Genomic DNA, 17,825 nt, shown 5'->3' with positions numbered 1-17,825 from the left:
TATCATAGAATGGTCTGAGTGGGAAAGGGATCAGTTCCAACCTTCCTGGCATGGGCAGGGACACCTCCCACTGGATCAGGTTGTTCATAGCCCCCATCCAACCTGGTCTTCAACACCTCCAGGGAGGGGACTGCCACAACTTCTTCTGGGCAACCTGTGCCAGTGCCTCACCACCCTCACAAGAACACATTTCTTCCTAAGATTTCATCTACATCTCCCCTTTTTTCTTAAAATGACCCCCCCTCATCCTATCGCTGCACTCCCTGAAGGTTAGAGTTAGAAGGGACCTTAAAGATCATACAGTTCCAAGCCTCCTCCTGTGGGCAGAGGACACCGTCCACTGGATCAGGTTGCTCAATCAGCCAAGTGCAAGCACCTGAAGGGGTAATAATGAATTTAAGATGAACGCTAGTGACCACCATAAATTAATTGCATTTGAAGCTGACAGACAGACAGTATAAATTAAACTTTTGAATACAGACTCGCGTGCACAAGTGTTTATGAGGCTTTCACAGATGCCTGATAATAGAGGGAGCTGAGAAACATAACTGAGATGTCTCCATAAACCAAGGCAGAGGCTGTAGCAAAGAAAAGAACACATAAAAAATTAACATTAAATCAATGCTTTGTGGAGAAATGCCTTACGTTAAGCTGAGCTTTATCTTAAATCATATTTAAAAGCTTGTGTAGTATACAAATCAATATTGATGCCATCTAAGATACACCACTATCATCTGCACTGATAAATGCCAGTTTTCATCCAGGACAAAGTGAATTCTTGGAAGAATTTCAAGGACTTCCAATCTCTTCTTGCATCTCAGCAACTGAAGCCAAAGCTGTACTCTTTTGCCAACTTCAGGCTCTGCTCCAGAGCATTAAAACTGGCTTTAGATGCCATCATGTTCGTCATACGAGGAGCAGAAGTAAGGTCACCTGAATAATTTTTTCATTTGATTTGCAAGCTTTTATGTTAAGCAGATTTATACGTTTTCAGAGAATCATAGCTTACGCACAGCACACATGGGAAGAAAATGCCAACTCGGATGAGAAAGGGACTAGATAATAGTGTCTTTGGTGCTCCAGCTACTGTGATCATCCCTCTAATGTCAACGTAGTCACTATCTTTCCTGGAGCTGCAAGCCTTCAATGAGGAAAATTGATGGTATATTGAGGAAACACAGTTCATCCAGGAAACAGCCTACCATACGGAAGACAAAAATAACTTCAGCATCTCATAAAACCCTGCAAAAACCCATCAAAATGAGGCATTTTGAATTTTCACTCAGATTTCAAACTTCAGGAGGAAAAACTGAAACCCTTCCTGCCCTGCCTTGTTTCCACACCCCTAAAGAGACCCAGCACAGACTGTGAAGCATCTGCCCTTGAGTTAGTAGAAAATACCAGCCTAGAACCACCTCCTCCTTCCAATACCTAACTTCTGCTCCACTATGCATAAAATACACATTCATGTCATTCATTTCATTTATTTTCCTGGAGAAATTTTGCTTTTTTTTGAATGAAAATCAGTGCTAGTAAAAGGGCAATAAAGAGCTAGGTGTCCTTGCATCTCCAGACAAGCTCAAACTTCATAGTGACCTCTCCTATCACTCTCCTAGCAAAAACACCTTGGAAATAAATTGACCCTTTCTTGCAGGCTGGTGCAATTGCGAACCTATGGCTCATACCCTTATTTTTCTCTGCTTTGAGTCATTCATTTGGCACAGCAGACTGAGCTATTAAATTATTGTAGTTTTTTCTTTCATAAAGGCACCCTGAGATGTCTTGATAGGATAATGCTTCCTGAAACTGATGCTATTTGATGATGTCCAAACTGTTTATTGGTTTCATCAGAAGTCTTAGATCATGCTCATTTAGCATGAGGGCAAGACACTTGAGGACTGTCTCACCTTTTCATGTTTTCCAAACATTCGTGGAATGGTTTGGGTTGGAAGGGAGCTTAGAGCCCATCCAGTTTCACCCCACTGCTACGGGCAGGGACACCTCCCACTGGATCAGGTTGCTCAAAGCATCATCCGACCTCACCTTGAACACCTCTGTGGATTGGACAGCCATGACTTCTCTGGGCAACCTGTGCCAGTGCCTCACCAGCCTCACAGAAAAGCATTTTGTCCTAATATCTGATCTCAATCTCCCCTCTTTCAGCTTAAACCCATTCCCCCTTTTCCTATCCCTGCACTCCCTGATAAAGAGCCGCATCTCATCTTCCCTGTCAGCCCCCTTTCAGTACTGGAGGGTTGCTCTAAGGTCTCCCCAGAGCCTTCGCTTCTCCAGCTGAAAAAGTCCAACTCTCTCAGCCTGTCTTCCTGAGGTGCTCCAGCCCTCTGATCATCTTTGTGGCCTCCTCTTGACTCACCGTAATAGACCCATGTCCTTCCTGTGCTGAGGACTCCAGAACAACTCGATCTGTTCAAGACTTAAATGCTTTTTTCCCCCATGCTGTGGTGGTGGTTGTTGTATGGCCTCAGAGTCTGAAGTGCTATTGTTGGTGGTAAAAAATTCTTATTAACACTACTTCGTGATCAAATTGTTGAATCTTTCATACAGTAACAACCAGGATGGCACTGAAATGATATTCTTCCTGAGGTAGATCTAATGGTAGAAGGACAGATCAAATTTTGATGCTGACAATAACAAAGAATTTATCTGCATGGCATACTTAATTCAAGTTGTTATACATGTATTTTTCCACCAGCAATGAGCTTTATTTTCTTATACTTCTGTTCATTCCTTTCTTCCCCAGTTGTTTCATACTTGCTAACATTTAAACTGTGCAGTAGCCACACCACCTATTTAATTTTTGTCCATTTCAGAACACTGAAAGGGCTAAAGGCAGTGTGTAGTCCTGGAGCACTCATCCAAGTGTTATGAAATGGTCAGAAACACTTATTACCATAAGAAAGAAGCAAACATATGCTAAGGGATGTCTCCATCATATCATCTGGTAAAGGGAACCAAGAAAATATTTCTTCCATGTCAGGAAGAAATAAATCTTCCGTATGGAGAAAATATGCCACCAACTGTGCTGACCACAAGAAGTCAGCAAGGGCTCGGCATTGTCCAATACAGAGATTTCATGGAAAAAAAAAAAGGCAAAAAAAAAAGCAAAAAAAAAAAAAAAAAAAGCATTCTTGTGAAAATAGTGACAAGGGACTGACATAATTGAAGATGCTGCAAAAGGGAGAACATAACAGCAGATCATGAGTCTGGGCTAGACTTGGAAGGACCAAAATCCTTTGGCAGCCTGACAAACTGTCCCTCCTGTGAGCTGGTTGCTGCTGGGACTGCCCTCAGACCCCAATGATGTTTGTTGGCAATAAGATTCTAAGTTCCTCCCACAGGGGTTAGATAGTGTCACTGAAAATATTATATAGAGCTTTTGAAAATACACTACATCTGCAAGAATGCCTGATCTCTGGCCATTGGATTGTTTCACCGAAAGCATAAACTTCAGTGTCAAAATCATGATGAAATCATAAACCATAGTCATCTGTTTTCTTGGGCAAAACAGACCTCAACATCTGACGTCATGAGAAGGCAATAATAAAATTGTTCTCAAGGCATTGGTTCATCTGAAGTTTTCACCTGCTTGACTTTATTGTTGCTGGTTTATCTGCAGCATGGGATGATGGTGCTAAAATATTTCCATGCAGGCAGGAAGCAAGTTCTCCCACGCTTGGGAGCAATGAGTGTTTTCATAGAATCATAGAAGGTGACCCTAAATGTCACCCAGTTCCAACCCCACTGTCATAGACAGGGACACCTCCCACTGGATCAGGTTGCTCAAAGCCCAATCCAATCTGGTCTTGAACACCTCAAGTGATGGGGCATCCATTCTCTGGGCAACCTGTGCCACTGCCCCACCACCCTCACAGGAAAACATTTCTTCCTAATATCTCATCTAAATCTCCCTTCTTCTGGCTTAAAACCATTACCCCTCATCCTATCACTGCATTCCCTGTTGTCTTACACCCGCCTGGTTACTTTGATAGAAAACTATAGCTCAGTTTTGGTATCATTGTCCTAAGGATAGTCCTGGGAATGCTGTGAATACTGCCTATTACATCAATTAAAAGTCATATGGGGTGAGATGTACGTTGACACTCAACTGTGGTGCTTTAATTACCATGAGTTTCAAAAGTCATAGTCATATCCAGATCTGAATTTTGTATGCTATTGAGGACCAGAACTACAGGGGTGTCATTAAGATGGGATGTAAACCTCTTGCTGCTGCAAGGCACACTGCCCCTGAGTGAGAAAGGCTACAAGGTTGGAAGGCTGATGTACACATTGCAGGGCATCCAGCAGAGCTGTGCCTGTGGCTGCCATTCCATCAGTGCAGGAATATCCCCCAACTAGTATCAGGGACAGCAACAGGCCTGATGACTCATGAATATCTCATGTGCACAGACAATCCTTTTCGCATGGAAACATACTATAACATTATCCCAACAGTTGTAACCCACAGGGACCTTGGCATTGAGGCTCAACATTTATTCCATTACTCAAGAGCCATTAATTTCCCTGAAGTATTGAAAGACACTAGTATGATAAATCTCTCCACATTACTGTGAGCTGTGAAATTCTTCTGAACTTTGAAAATTGGATTTTTCTAACTTTTAAACAAACATTTTTAATATGCCTGGAATCATCACAAACACACACAAGCACATTCACACATTCCCCCATCAGAATTTGAATGGCAGGGGGTAAATATTTTTTCCAGAAATTACAGTCCAACTGGTTAGAGAAATATATTGAAACTGGCAGCTGATAAATTAAAACCAGCTAACAAAATATAAAACATCCTTTGTTGACTCTTCTCCTGGTCTGTTTCCAGTAGATAACCCACTACTATGATCATAGTGATAAAAAGGTTATTTTCATCCTTGTCTCTTAGAGTTTGGTGTCAAATAGAATAGCCCACCGGAGAGATGTGAAATCTCAGTTCCCTACTGATTAATACAGAGCTTACGGCCCTGGGTATGGTCAAGGCAGGCTTCTTGCTCAGTGCCAGGCTGGAGTACCCCTGCAGCAACCTGGGTGAGGTGAATTTTTTAGAGAATCATAGATTCATGGGATGGTTTGGGTTGGAAGGGACCTTAAATATCATCCAGTTCCAATCCCATGCCATGGGCAGGGACAACTTCATCTGCATCAGGTTGCTCAAAGCCCCATCCAACCTGGCATTGAACACCTCCAGCAATGAGGCATCCACGACTTCTCCGGACAACCTGTGCCATTGCCTCACCACCCTCACCATTAACACCATTCCCCCTCATCCTATCCTTTCACTTTCTGATAAAAAGCCCCTTCCCATCTTTCCTATAGGCTCCTGTGAGTACTGGAAGGCTGCTATAAGAATGATTCTCTTCAACGTACAGTCAGATCTATCTACCGTGTTTTACAACTCACCCAAACCATTTCTGAAGTATGTAGATGACCCTAAAAAATATTGCATTACCAACTCTAATAAAAATAGTAACAGACAGATAAAGCTGTGATACTTTGCAAAGGCCCAGTTAATATTTGTGAACCTCAGCTTTAATTTTATTTCTTCCTAAAATAGTATACTTGGCTGCAGAGAACTTGAAAACATGACCACAGCATACCCTAGAGGTTTCAAACCTGCAAAGCAGATCTAAGGAGTTTCTTTCAAGATAATTTTTAAACCTACTAATAATGTAGAGAAAGTAACACAAAAATATACGAAGGGTTGGGGTTTGGTTTGAAGTGTTAAATTTGACTGACAAAACTCTTTCTTCCTTTGTGTCATTTTCTTTAAGTGCAGAAAACTTCATTTTCTTTAAGTTCAAAAACTGAGCTCTGAAATCTTTTCAGATTTTTTTTTTTTTGCCACACTGCTCCTGGGAAGAGGCCTCGCTCTCCTTGCATAGACATCTCTGCATGAGTGAGCTAAGAGAGACTTTCCAACAATGCCACTCTTCCTGCAAGCCACAGGAAGGTTCTATATGTGCTGTAGTGTCACTGGCAACAGCATCCACTATCACAGATGAGGTTCTGCCGGAGTCAGCACTCTGAGGATGCCATAGTGGGAACCAGGTGGTTGGAAAAGCACAGTAGCTGCCAATTCACCACCTTACAGAGTTCCTATATGGATCAAACAAAACCCATGACAGAGCTTCTCTGAAGCCCAGGACCAAGGATGCTAGGCATGAAATCACAAATCACTCTATCTTCCACAGAGGAAGCAATCAGCAGCAGAAGTGCGCGAGTCTGCTACTCCAATGTATAATCTAGAACTAGAACTAGGAAAACAAAAGAGCTTATTTTCTTTGTTTGTAACACAACAGCTTTATGGTAATAGCAAGTAAGGTTCTTGCTTGTTGTAAACTTTCATAGGCTCAGAACAGAGCTACAATAACTTGTATTACTGGGGAATTTGCCCCAATATCATAAGGGAAAACAGTGCCCTGACACTTTTCAGTGTCCTAAATCATCAAGTCAGATTCTGCCAGGGAAGAGCTGACAAAATCATGATCCGTTATTCAGTTATGAACATAAGCATGAAGGCACACTAAAGTTAATGAAGAGAAGATCACATTCAATGGAATAACAATTAATTTTGTAACTATAGGAATTAGTATAAAAATATCAGATTCAGGACTTACAAGGGACTTCACCTCTAAGTTAACCTGTATTGGGTTAAATGATCCACATAATGTAATTTACATTCAGCACCATATGTTACTAAACTATAATCATTGGAAACCAGGAAATACGATCCTAGGCTAATTCAAGAGATCTGGATTAATACTAAAATGTATTTTTAAATATATGGTATCATGGTCATAAAAGAAAGCACTCAGATAGTCAGGTCACACATCTTCATTTGTGCCACGGTTTATAGAGGCACGTTTGCCCCTCCATTCTATCGATCTAACAGGATGTGTTTTTCTATTACACGTGCACACAGTCTCTACATTTAAAGAACATTACATTAAAAATGAAATCAAGAGCTTGCCTGCGAGGAAATGTGAGAAGGGAGATTGCCCCATGCATTTTTTATATGCTCACTTAGACGCCTCCTAAGTCTCATTCAGGAACAGCTAGAAGTCAGTGTCAGAACTAGGGCCGGAACTTGTAAATTCCTGGGGTCCAGCCCAAAGATTTAACCTCAAAATAACTCTGCTTTGTTCTTCAGGTGCATTGAGTAAAGCCAGAATCTTGTAAATGCAAGAATATACAATTACATATACTCTGCACAAGGAGAGTGAACTCTGATTGAAAAGTTAAATTTTGTTCCTATTTTTAGTGCTTAATACTATAACACTGTCCTTGAAAGTATGCTTTCCCAGTATATCATCTCCTAAAATCTCTTTAAGAAAACAAGTCTCAGAATTGCATCATATGGAGCCACACTAAATGCTGTGTGCGTTACCACAGGAGTTTAAACAGCCAAACCCAACTATTTCAAAGGAAAATGACAGTCTGTTGGACCAGTTACTATAGGTAGACAGGATGAGGCACTGGCCCAGGTTGCCCGGAGAGGTTGTAAATGCCCCGTGGCTGGAAGCATTCAAGACCAGGTTGTTTGAGGCTTTGAGCAACCTGATCCAGTGGGAGGTGTCCCTGCCCATGGCAGTGGAGCTGGAACGGGATGATCTTTAAGGTCCCTTACAACCCAAACCATTGTATACTTCTATCAAAGCTTATTACTATAAACTGGTTTTCTTTAAAACAAATCTTGAAACAACAATCATAAAAAGAACAAAAAAGTGCCATGATTCATATCCGCCCCTTAACTTTTGAATGTGATCATAATGTGAGCTTAAAAAGGACTAGAAAGTTCTAGAAATCATCATGACCAATAAAAATAGAAATGAATGCGAAGTCATGGCCAGCCCAGTAGAGACTCACCCCAAGACAAGAGGTCCCTGACCCTCTAACATCCTGCACAGCCCTAAGGCTCTGCAGAGTGGAGAATACATTACGGACAAATGGACCACACTGGGATTTGAGCAGAAAGTCTTCAGAAACTGCCGAGTGTGCAAGTTCCCTTAGTTAGAGGCTTAAACACAGGCAGGCTCATTTTCAAGGACATGGGAAAAACCCAATCCTCCTTTCCCTGAGGACCCTGTTCAAAATGCAGGGTCACGACGTTTTCATTTCCTACCATTTCTTTCTCAAAAGACACACTTACCTGCACAAAAGTGCAAAACACCGTAGAAGTTGTTTGGGGGAGAGGACACAGGGTCTGTGTCTCAGACCATTATCTAGTGCAACAAGGCTCTGGCTACAGTTTCTGTAGTACAAATAGCAACAAAAGCAGAGGATAACTTTAAAACTTAATACATACATGATAAAAATATGGTAAAATTACAAGAATTTGTGTGTGTCTTGATGTTGCAAATCAAATCACCATGGACATTTTCATGTTTATTCTTCCAGTTTTCAGACAGAACAAAATATTTCTGGTTTAGGGGAATTACGCCTACCTTTACACACACAGAGAAATAGTATAAACCCTGAGAAGTTCATTCTACTATTCCTTTGTGTCTCGACTTCCGTGAACTTGAAGAGTAGGAATCGGAGCTCAGGGGAGAAAGATAAGAGAAACTTTAGATGCCTGAAGCAGATAACCAAAAGTAGGTTACCATCATATTTTTAATTTATGCATATTACAAGATGAGATGACAGTCACATATATGTCTCCTATTATCAATGGCTGGGCATTTTTTCTTTTAAGTTAGCACAGTCAGTTCAGCTACTTAAAGTCTGTTTCTGTTTGTTTGGGCTGTGTTTTATCTCAGGGAAATTTGCCTTGCTTGGAATTTCTCTGAAGCAGAATATGTTGAAAGAAACAGTTTCTCGTTTCTACCTCCCAACTACACCATAACTCAGAACAAATCAACACAGCTGTTTCAGCTTCATTAGCAGGTACAGCAGCATTTAGCTAAAATTAAGAGCTCAGTCAAGGTGAGCAAGGCCATACAGGTGGGGTTTGATGTGGAGTAATAGTAATAGGTATGGAGCAGGCACACCACTTCTTAACTGGAAGAGAAAAAATTGGAATATTGGCTGTTGTCTTTTAGATTCTGACAAGAAAATTCATGAAATATAATCTGAAATTATCTTTTTTTCCTTTCCATTTACTCCACTGTAACATTGCTCAATTAACACCTGAGAGAAACTGGTTTGACTGATTCAGGGAAACAGAAATTGGGTAAATCAATGACCTATCAATTTGTAATCAACATTTTTACAGCTCCAATATTTCTTAAGTTAAACCAGACTTCTTCAGCTCTCCTATAATACATCTCATGCAAACTAGGCACAGCTGGTCGCTCCACCAATAAATCAGCAGTTGAAGGAGTAACAAAATATGTACAACTAAGAAAGGACGAAAGATTGTGATTGAAAGAGAACTTGTGCAGTGAACCTAAGAAGTCAGTTCAGAGAGTTTTGACGTGTTACATCAACATGTACCAAGAAAGTGCTCCCATGGGGAAGGTGTTTTTTCCTGAATTTTTTATATTAGTTCCTCAGTGAGTGCTTTGAATAAGGCATCTCTGAATGAAAAGGATGTCTAGTTTATAAAAAAGCTGTAATACAGTTTTCAACATCAGTAGTTAAAGGCAAATAAAATTCTAGAGCAGAGAGTTGTAGGCATGTTGACATTCAGGATGTTGGGTTCTGCAGTCGTGGAGTGCAGTCCCCTACCACACTGGTTCTGTGGCCGCACTGGGGCCACAATTAAACAAACTATATATTGATGACATACAAGAAAGTACTTCTCTGAAACAAAGCATATGTATTCTATGCCACTGGCCAGAAAATACAGAAAAGCACTGGTTAAGTGCACCTAAGACTGGCCTGAGAGAGTCTTCTAAGCAGCTAGATAGAAAACTGCCTTGGATGAATCCATTTTTGATATTTTGCACACCTAACAACAGTTACTCTTAACAAGATTCCACAGATAGAGGACATGAAATTAAGCGTTTTGCAGTGAAGTACTATGATAACATTAAGCTGACAGTCCTCAATATCCACCAAGATGCTAGTAGGAAACCATGTCAGAATAACAAAACATTCACAAGAAAGGGGTGTAGATTAAGGTTCTTTAACCTTGCTGACTACATTAGGGAAACACTGGTTGTTACATGCCAACATTTTGTTTGGCAGAAAAGTGAAAACAAGAACGCCTGCTCTGTCAGAACGGACTGTCAAGTAAATGGGGACTTGAAGCAAGTTTAAATAGAAAACAACAAAAGGCTTTAGTCCAAACCAACTGGAACCACACTATCAGAGCATGAAGTTCATAGTATTCAGTGCTGAGGTGTTTCTATTTAATAGCTTCCAAATTATTAAAAAACCCAAATCACAACCCAGAAATCATCTTAAAAGACCTACCGCCTTCAACAATTTTCACCTTGGATTTCAAGGCTTTAGTATCACCTAACAGCGTTACACGTATCCTGAACTTGGTGTTACCTTAGGAGCCTTGCTCTAGAATATGAAATAAACTGTTTGCTAGATGATTTCATACAGTTATTTAGCTCTGCACATTCATTATGAATCCAATCCGGTCTTTCTTAATGAAAATGCCATTGTACCTGGTCAACAACATGTCTGTCCTTTTAAATTTCCTGTGATTAACCATGAGGCAGAATACCTAAGAATAGTTTTCCCAACAGGAAATGCTTGAAATAAGACTGAAAAGAAGTTTTTATTGAATATTGCTATAAGAAGCCTTCAGTGACTTCATAAAGATGATTCAGAGCTTAGCTTAGGCAAGGTGACTTAATGTCACTACAATAAGCTACATGAACAGGAATTCAAAACATCACCACTATGCAATCACACTAAAAATTTGTCCTCTGAACTTTTCTTTTTTGTACTTACAGCTTCCCCCATGAACTTTGAGGTACTCTTTCTGCTATTTTGCATCTTATTGTACTTCTCTGTGTAATTCCTCTCTCTGCTGTATGGATCTTCTGCTAACAACTGTTCAGGTGCTTCCCTGAAGATGCAAGGCCACTGAGGCTATCATGAGGGGACCTGAACTAAGGGCATGCATCATTGTATAATGGAACACTGAGGGCCATCCATCAGGACACCCTCAGGCAAGACACGCTCAGTTCTTGGCCATGTCCTGTCCAACAGCCAGCTTTCTGGCACCAAAGTCAGGATTGATTTAAGGCTTCTTACCCGTGTGGGGCCCACCAGGATCAGCTTCCTGATGAAACTGGGGTTCCAGGTCCAAGTTGTCTTTTTTACTTTGGGAGCGGGTGGCTGCAGACCAGCTGCAAGTCACAGCGCGTGGCAAAGTGGTCCAGAGCCTGCTGGCAGAACCCACAAGAGTGACCATGTCACTCCAAGCTACTCAACAAGTCTGGAAAAGTGGTTCTGCCGCCACTCCTAACAGTAGAAATTGGCAAGCTGCTCACGTATGGCTCACATCACTCTGCAGTCTACAGAGTACAGACCAAAAGCTAGCTCCAGGTGTTAGAGCCTAAAATGTTTGGGATAGGAGGGATAATGGAATTTAAAGGCAAAGGGAACAGAGTCGGGAAATTTCTTTCTCAAATAGGAGGTTTCACCTGTTCAAATGTTTATCCACCAGCACCGCATGAAGACCTCGACTCCACAGTTAGGAGTAGGAGGGCTTCATTGGCTGCATTGGGCTCCAGGGGATAAACTCAGTGCGATTGTCACCACCCAGAGGGGACTCAGGGCCTGGCCAAGGAAGCTGCACTGCCTCTCCACTGTGTGAATGGACATACTCTGAGGTACTGGATCAGGCAGCGACAGTTTTCCCTTTTGGACATCATCTGTTTCACTGCTCTTGCATAAGGGTGATCTAAAGCTTAGCAAATACTTGTAGCTGGAAATGTTACGCACACAAAGTAATTCTAGAATACTCTTCATTTGCAGAAAGCAGATCATTGAATAGGTACCTAGAGTAGCTGAAGGGCTCAAGAAGCTATAGCTAAGACCAGGCATTTAAAACATTAGGGAGCGAAGAAAAAGAGCTACTGCGCTTTAGCAGGAGTGGAGTATTTACGTAGTTGCTGTGTCAAAAACATTACTACTTCCCATCTAGATGACAGAAAAATACTCACTACAAGTATTAGAACAATATATTTTGCTTTTGTTACTACTATGTGAAAAAGCTTGTAGTTCATCTTGCTGTTGTACAAATACAATACTGTTCATGGAAATAACTCGTATGTCCATTGCTTTTAGCATTGCATGAACATCATGCTCTATTCTCAGAATTACATTTCCCATCTTGAAAGGAATTCAGTGAAAAGCACATTATTTACTGTTAAGAGACCACGAAGGTGGACTGTGGTGCAATGTGAGCTGCCCAGAGTCAGTAGCATAGCTGGGAATGCTGCTTACAGTCAATATCTACAGATCTGTTCAGAGCATTTGGTGGGCGGAAGGAGACAAAAGAAAGCTTCCCGGCACTGTTGGAAGTTAGCTGGAAGCCGCAGGTAAATTTGCTGCTTACATTCTTTATTCCCTGAGACTTGGTCCTCACAAAGCACCCACTACTTGACCTGGTGGAAAATCAGTTACCAGGCCACTTCATCTTTAGTCAGTTTGGTGTTTTGAATCCCTTGAAAATCATTAAGATGTAATTAATTCTGTTCCCGTAGGGGTTACTCAAATCACCAGGCCTTTGGATAAACTGTCAACAGTCTTTGGAGGACTTTAGTCACATTACTGTGTTAATGTCCTGGGTCACTAGGCTAACAAAATACGTATTTCAAGATGGAAACAAGTATATGTGAACATTTTCTCACTTAAGAGAAATAGTCAGTGTGATCAGTGCCAGACACTGGAGCATAAAATAATACGGCATTCAGAGCTAGAGCAGTATAAGCCACTGAGATGAAGAAAAATCAAACTGAATACTGGTCCATGTGCCATGAGAAATTGCTTCACTTATCTGATGTACTTAGACTCTGTTTTATTCAAGGCTCACCCTTTAAAGCCTAGCATCCCAAAGTGCTACAACCCTACATGTGGCACAGCTCAGTCCATTCCCTCTGGAAGACTTAACAGCTCACTTTCTAAGTATGCATTTCCATTGCTAACATTAATGACAGATTAACCGCTCCATGCAAGATGGGTTGTTGCTCTTTCAGTACTTCCAGGCAGTCTGCAAACTTATTTCTGGGATATATATAACATATTTGCTACTCCATAGATACTAGCACAAGATATAATGACATACATTTGTGGAGAATCAGGATCTCATGAGCCAAGTCGGTGTCATCACTTGTTTACTGTGATGGGTGCTGCTGGCTGCAGCAAAGCCTGATGCAGATTTATGATGAGCAAATTCACATGCACATAACTACCCACGGTACCACAGCTTGCCTCTTCAAAGCAGAAAGAATGTTTGCGTGTATATATAACCGTGTTTGAGCTGAGGTGCTAAGAAAACTGTAAACAAGCATTAGGTTTATTATGTAGTAAATAGAAGAGTAACTACAGATGATGATGCCATCACTGTTATTACAGAGAGAATGAGAAGTGTTATAATATTAAACTCCCTCTCTTTCATCACTAAAAAAATATTGATTTGTGGCAAATGGCAGTAGATTTCAAAGAAATATGTGGACACTCACAACTATTCCACAGACCTCCAAATAATTTTTATCAGACTAACACTGAATGGTAGTGCCTTTAATATCTTTTGCCATGACAGATGTCATTACTCCTTCCCCTCTGCACTATTTTATTCCTTTGCTCCCTCAGAAATTTTAAAAACGGTCTGGATTTTGATAATAAAATCTTTAGTTCAAATGAAAAATCACTTCATAATAAAGCAAATGTTAGGCAGATAAAAAAATCAATTAATCGGTTTATAAGTCAATTGTGTAACTAATTAAAACCATTCATTGAGAACAGACAACACTGCAACAAAGTTATCTTACTCCTAACCCAGCAAACCAATCTGCCTGCTGCACGCATAGATAGTATGGGATGACCTGCTTACAGATAAGTCTGCAACTGCTGACCAATCTATTTTTCCTTAGTGGTAGTATTTCCCCAGCTCAGCAGTTCTGACAGATCACAGCTTTGAGCCCGAGACATTTGTGAATCATCTCTTTGTTAGTCACAAACAGCCAAGTGCACATCGATAAATCATACCCTTTGTCTTTTCTTTTCCATCTCCCATGCAAAAGCTGTTTTTTCTTGTCAAACCAACCCAGACTGAACACTCCTGAATCATCTCTATTAACCGGTAAGAAATTCTCAAGAACAGACCCTACGTAATAGAAAATGACCTCAAATAATTAACATTTTTGAAGTGGTTTTTATCTGAATTTTGTCCAAGCTATATAAATCACCATTCATCTTTCCTCTTCCTGGCAGTGCACTTAGACATAGCAAGTCTTAAGATGATGACATCACCATCCCATGATCCTTCATTATAAGTAATTAAAGCATTAATATGCCTTTTTCTCATGCAGTAGTCATCAGAATTACTCATATGAAATCTCGGGCATAGTGCACCTGAGGTGAATCAAGAGAGCACAGGACTCAATGTTTTTGGTGAACTGCTGGTACTTTGGTGTGAATTTATTGCTGCTGAGATACTAGTGCATGTTAACAAGCAGGGAGACTAAATTCACCTATTAATCCACGAGACAGGCACTGCAGAGGTAATATTAGGTTTCTTATCCACGTACAGTATCAAGGCCTTGACAAGGAAGGAAGGAAGGAAGGATTTAGTTTAGTCTGTGCCTCTCCAGACTTTGGCTTTTCTCATAAACACACTGGCAAAGCTATCAACAGTAATGTCTGGATAGTGTGTTCAGTGACAGGGACAGTACCCAACAGGAACTCTGTTAAGACACTCAAACACCTTTCTGCAAAGACTAATGAGGATGAGGACTTTCTTAAGCTGCTCAACAAGCTTTGGTCTAAAATCAGTTCTCTGAAACAGCCACCCAATAGCAGAATACCCATGTAACAATGAAGTAATTACAGGTTTTTAATATGTTCTTGCATGAATCCCAGATTATAATTTTTACTACATCATTTTACTACATTTTTTCTACATCATAAACAACAAAGCATCTGTCTTTCACAGGCAATTGCAACATAATACCCACACTATATTACATTATATATACTATATAACGCAATATCACATTATATTTTAATTCACATCCGACTTAGGGAATCTTATTTATGTATTTATCTTTAAAATATTTTCACCAAAAATATGGTGAGGTTTGGGGGACTTCTTGAAAAGCCCCATTTCAGTGTTAGTTGCTTCCATATATGCAACAGTTCATAGTTCCACTGCCATAGCCATACTCATACTACAGACTTGTCTGTGTGTCTCTTTTTTCCTGTCCCATTTTGGATTCTACTGTCCTGGCATCATCAATACTGTTTACTGAGTTTAGTTAGGTGACTATATGGTTAGTCCAAAAATTTCTTGCAGGTAAAGCAACCTACTGAAAGAGGGGAGATTTAGCTAGATCTTAGGAAGACATTTTTTACTGTTGGGTGGTGAGGCACTGGCACAGGTTGCCCAGAGGAGTTGTGGATACCTCATCCATGGAGGTATTTGAGGCCAGGCTGGATGAAGCTTTGAGCAACCTAATCCAGGGGGAGATGTCCCTGCCCATGGCAGGGGGATCGGAACTGGATGGGCTTTGAGGCCCCTTCCAACACACTTTTGTTATTTACTGAATTAAATTTTGCGCAGTATCCAAGAAATCTTGGAGGATTGGCTATTCATAACCTGATCATCTAGAATAACACCTTAGTTTCTTTGGCTGTGGTGATTCGAACTACCTGTACATCTGCCCCTCTCCTACTTTTATCTTTCAAGACTATCTTATGCCTTCACCCATCCTGAATCCAAACAATGGCACTACACCAACCTGTGTCAAAAACTGCCCAAACACCAGAGCTTAGAGCTTAGCATAGAAAAGCAGAGAAGCCTTGCCAAAACTAAATGTCAGTTAGAGTTTACCTTCCACATCTGAGCATAAATCTTCATTCTAACCTTCTCTTCAGCTGGGCAATGCAAATAGAGGCGAATCTGAAAGCAAAGGGAAGATCCAGAGGCTACGGTCATGGTTCTGCAGATATGATCGAACTTCAGCAAGGTCCATAGTGCGTTTTTAGGAAAACTTGTTCAATTCCGTCTGAAAACAATTAAAAGAAAGAAAGAAAAAAAAGAAACAACAAAGAATATAAAGCAGAAACCACTTTATATCATGAAAAATTATGAGCCATGTACTGACTTTCTCATCAGTCTTTTTAGATAGGTAATGCATGAATCCTTCCACGCTTATTCCTCTACAAAGGTTACACAGTCTCCTGTTCAGGAGAAAGATCAGACACGACTGTCATGCCTAACTAATATTTGTCTATTTCTTTAGAAAATGGAAATTCCAAGGCCTGGCTATGCTATTTGTTCTAGTGTTTTATATCTTCAATATTAGAAGACAAAAAATGTTTTTCCCTATACCAAATATAAATTTTTCTTGCTGCAGTTTAATTTATCTTGCTTTACCAACTGTATTCCTACCTATCTGCAGAGGACAAAAAGTATCGTTTTCCCATCTTTGTGTCTACATTCCACTGATTAGGATATCTGTCATTATTTTGACCTTATTTGGCAGGTAAACAAATCAGAGAGAAAATTACTACGGCATTTTAAGAGTAGAGAGAGAAGCTTTGTAAAAAGAGCAACCAAACACACCAACTTGTCAGTTTTCATATTAAAATAAAAAACAACACAAAAACCCCAACACACAGAACTCCCACCCCGCAAGCCTCCTAGAAATTAGCATAGGAATAATATTACCAGGGGGAATAATTGGTTATATCTAATTCAGGATTCAAGATACAATAATGGGAACTTTTAAGAGAAGGTAATATTAGTCACTCTTCAGTCTTGTCATCCAGTATTCAGAAAAAATATATTTCCATAGATAATTGTATTTCACCACTACCTGCAAGAAAAGGCTGCCTAAAGGGCGTTTTGCATTGCTGACCAAGATTGGTTTTTTTGTCTTGATACAAAAAATATATTTTCTTTCCTCCTGTCTTTATAATCTCTTAATTAATCCAATACAATGGATTCCTTAATTAGTTAATTCTATTTACCAAGCAACATTTTTCATTAAAAAAATTTGGAATGCAGGCATTAAAGTGCGATCATGTATATAAGATTAATGCGTAATGCGTATTCAGGTATATACTGAAGCTTATAGATAGTATTTAGAAAACATATATTTCCTGATTATAATTCTAATCCATTTTCTCTCTGGGTGAAAAATATTAATAAAAAGAGGGGGCTATATTTCTCTGTTTGAATGAACATTCAGTTACAATTCTGGTTTATTTGTTCAGCCCACTGACATTTCTGTGGTCTTTTATTAAGGACCTGATTAACCTGCAGAAAGAGCACGATGTTTGTACAAAGCTTAGGTTCTCTAAGCCTACTTCACACCCACATATTGCCTTCTGCTAGGTGAGCATTGGTAATATCAGCATCCCCTATCATATAAGAGACCTTCAAAGGACTGACTCCTCTGTCAACACAGCCTGATTCATATCGCCAGGAAGCGGAATATGAGTAGCATCAGAGTGATAGCCAGAGTGTTAGGTCAGCTGTAGTGCTGCTACTGGGCTGGATAGAACTGACCACACAGCTCTGCTGACACCATTATCCATATTGCTGTCCTCTGTGCCAGCATCCACTCGCTGAAATAATCTCCTTTCTTGCAGTAAATTTGCTATTTCTAGACAAAAGTATTGGCTTAGAATAACTGAAGCTCTCAGCATGTGATTCT

At 40.2% G+C, this 17,825-nt stretch overlaps 1 long non-coding RNA gene across 1 annotated transcript; it reads right to left on the bottom strand.

The window, feature by feature from the left end:
- Window positions 1–484: 484 nt before the first annotated feature.
- LOC128852752 (uncharacterized) lies at window positions 485–16,159 on the bottom strand. Its single transcript, XR_008450799.1, has 3 exons — window positions 15,995–16,159; window positions 1,014–1,198; window positions 485–578 (listed from the first exon to the last, which is right to left on the bottom strand). It is a non-coding gene; the product is annotated as an uncharacterized LOC128852752 (long non-coding RNA).
- Between the last annotated feature and the right edge of the window lie 1,666 nt (window positions 16,160–17,825).

Source organism: Cuculus canorus, chromosome 7 (genome assembly GCF_017976375.1).
Source record: "Cuculus canorus isolate bCucCan1 chromosome 7, bCucCan1.pri, whole genome shotgun sequence".
Lineage (NCBI taxonomy): Eukaryota > Metazoa > Chordata > Aves > Cuculiformes > Cuculidae > Cuculus > Cuculus canorus.
This window is presented reverse-complemented; position numbering and strand designations above follow the sequence as displayed.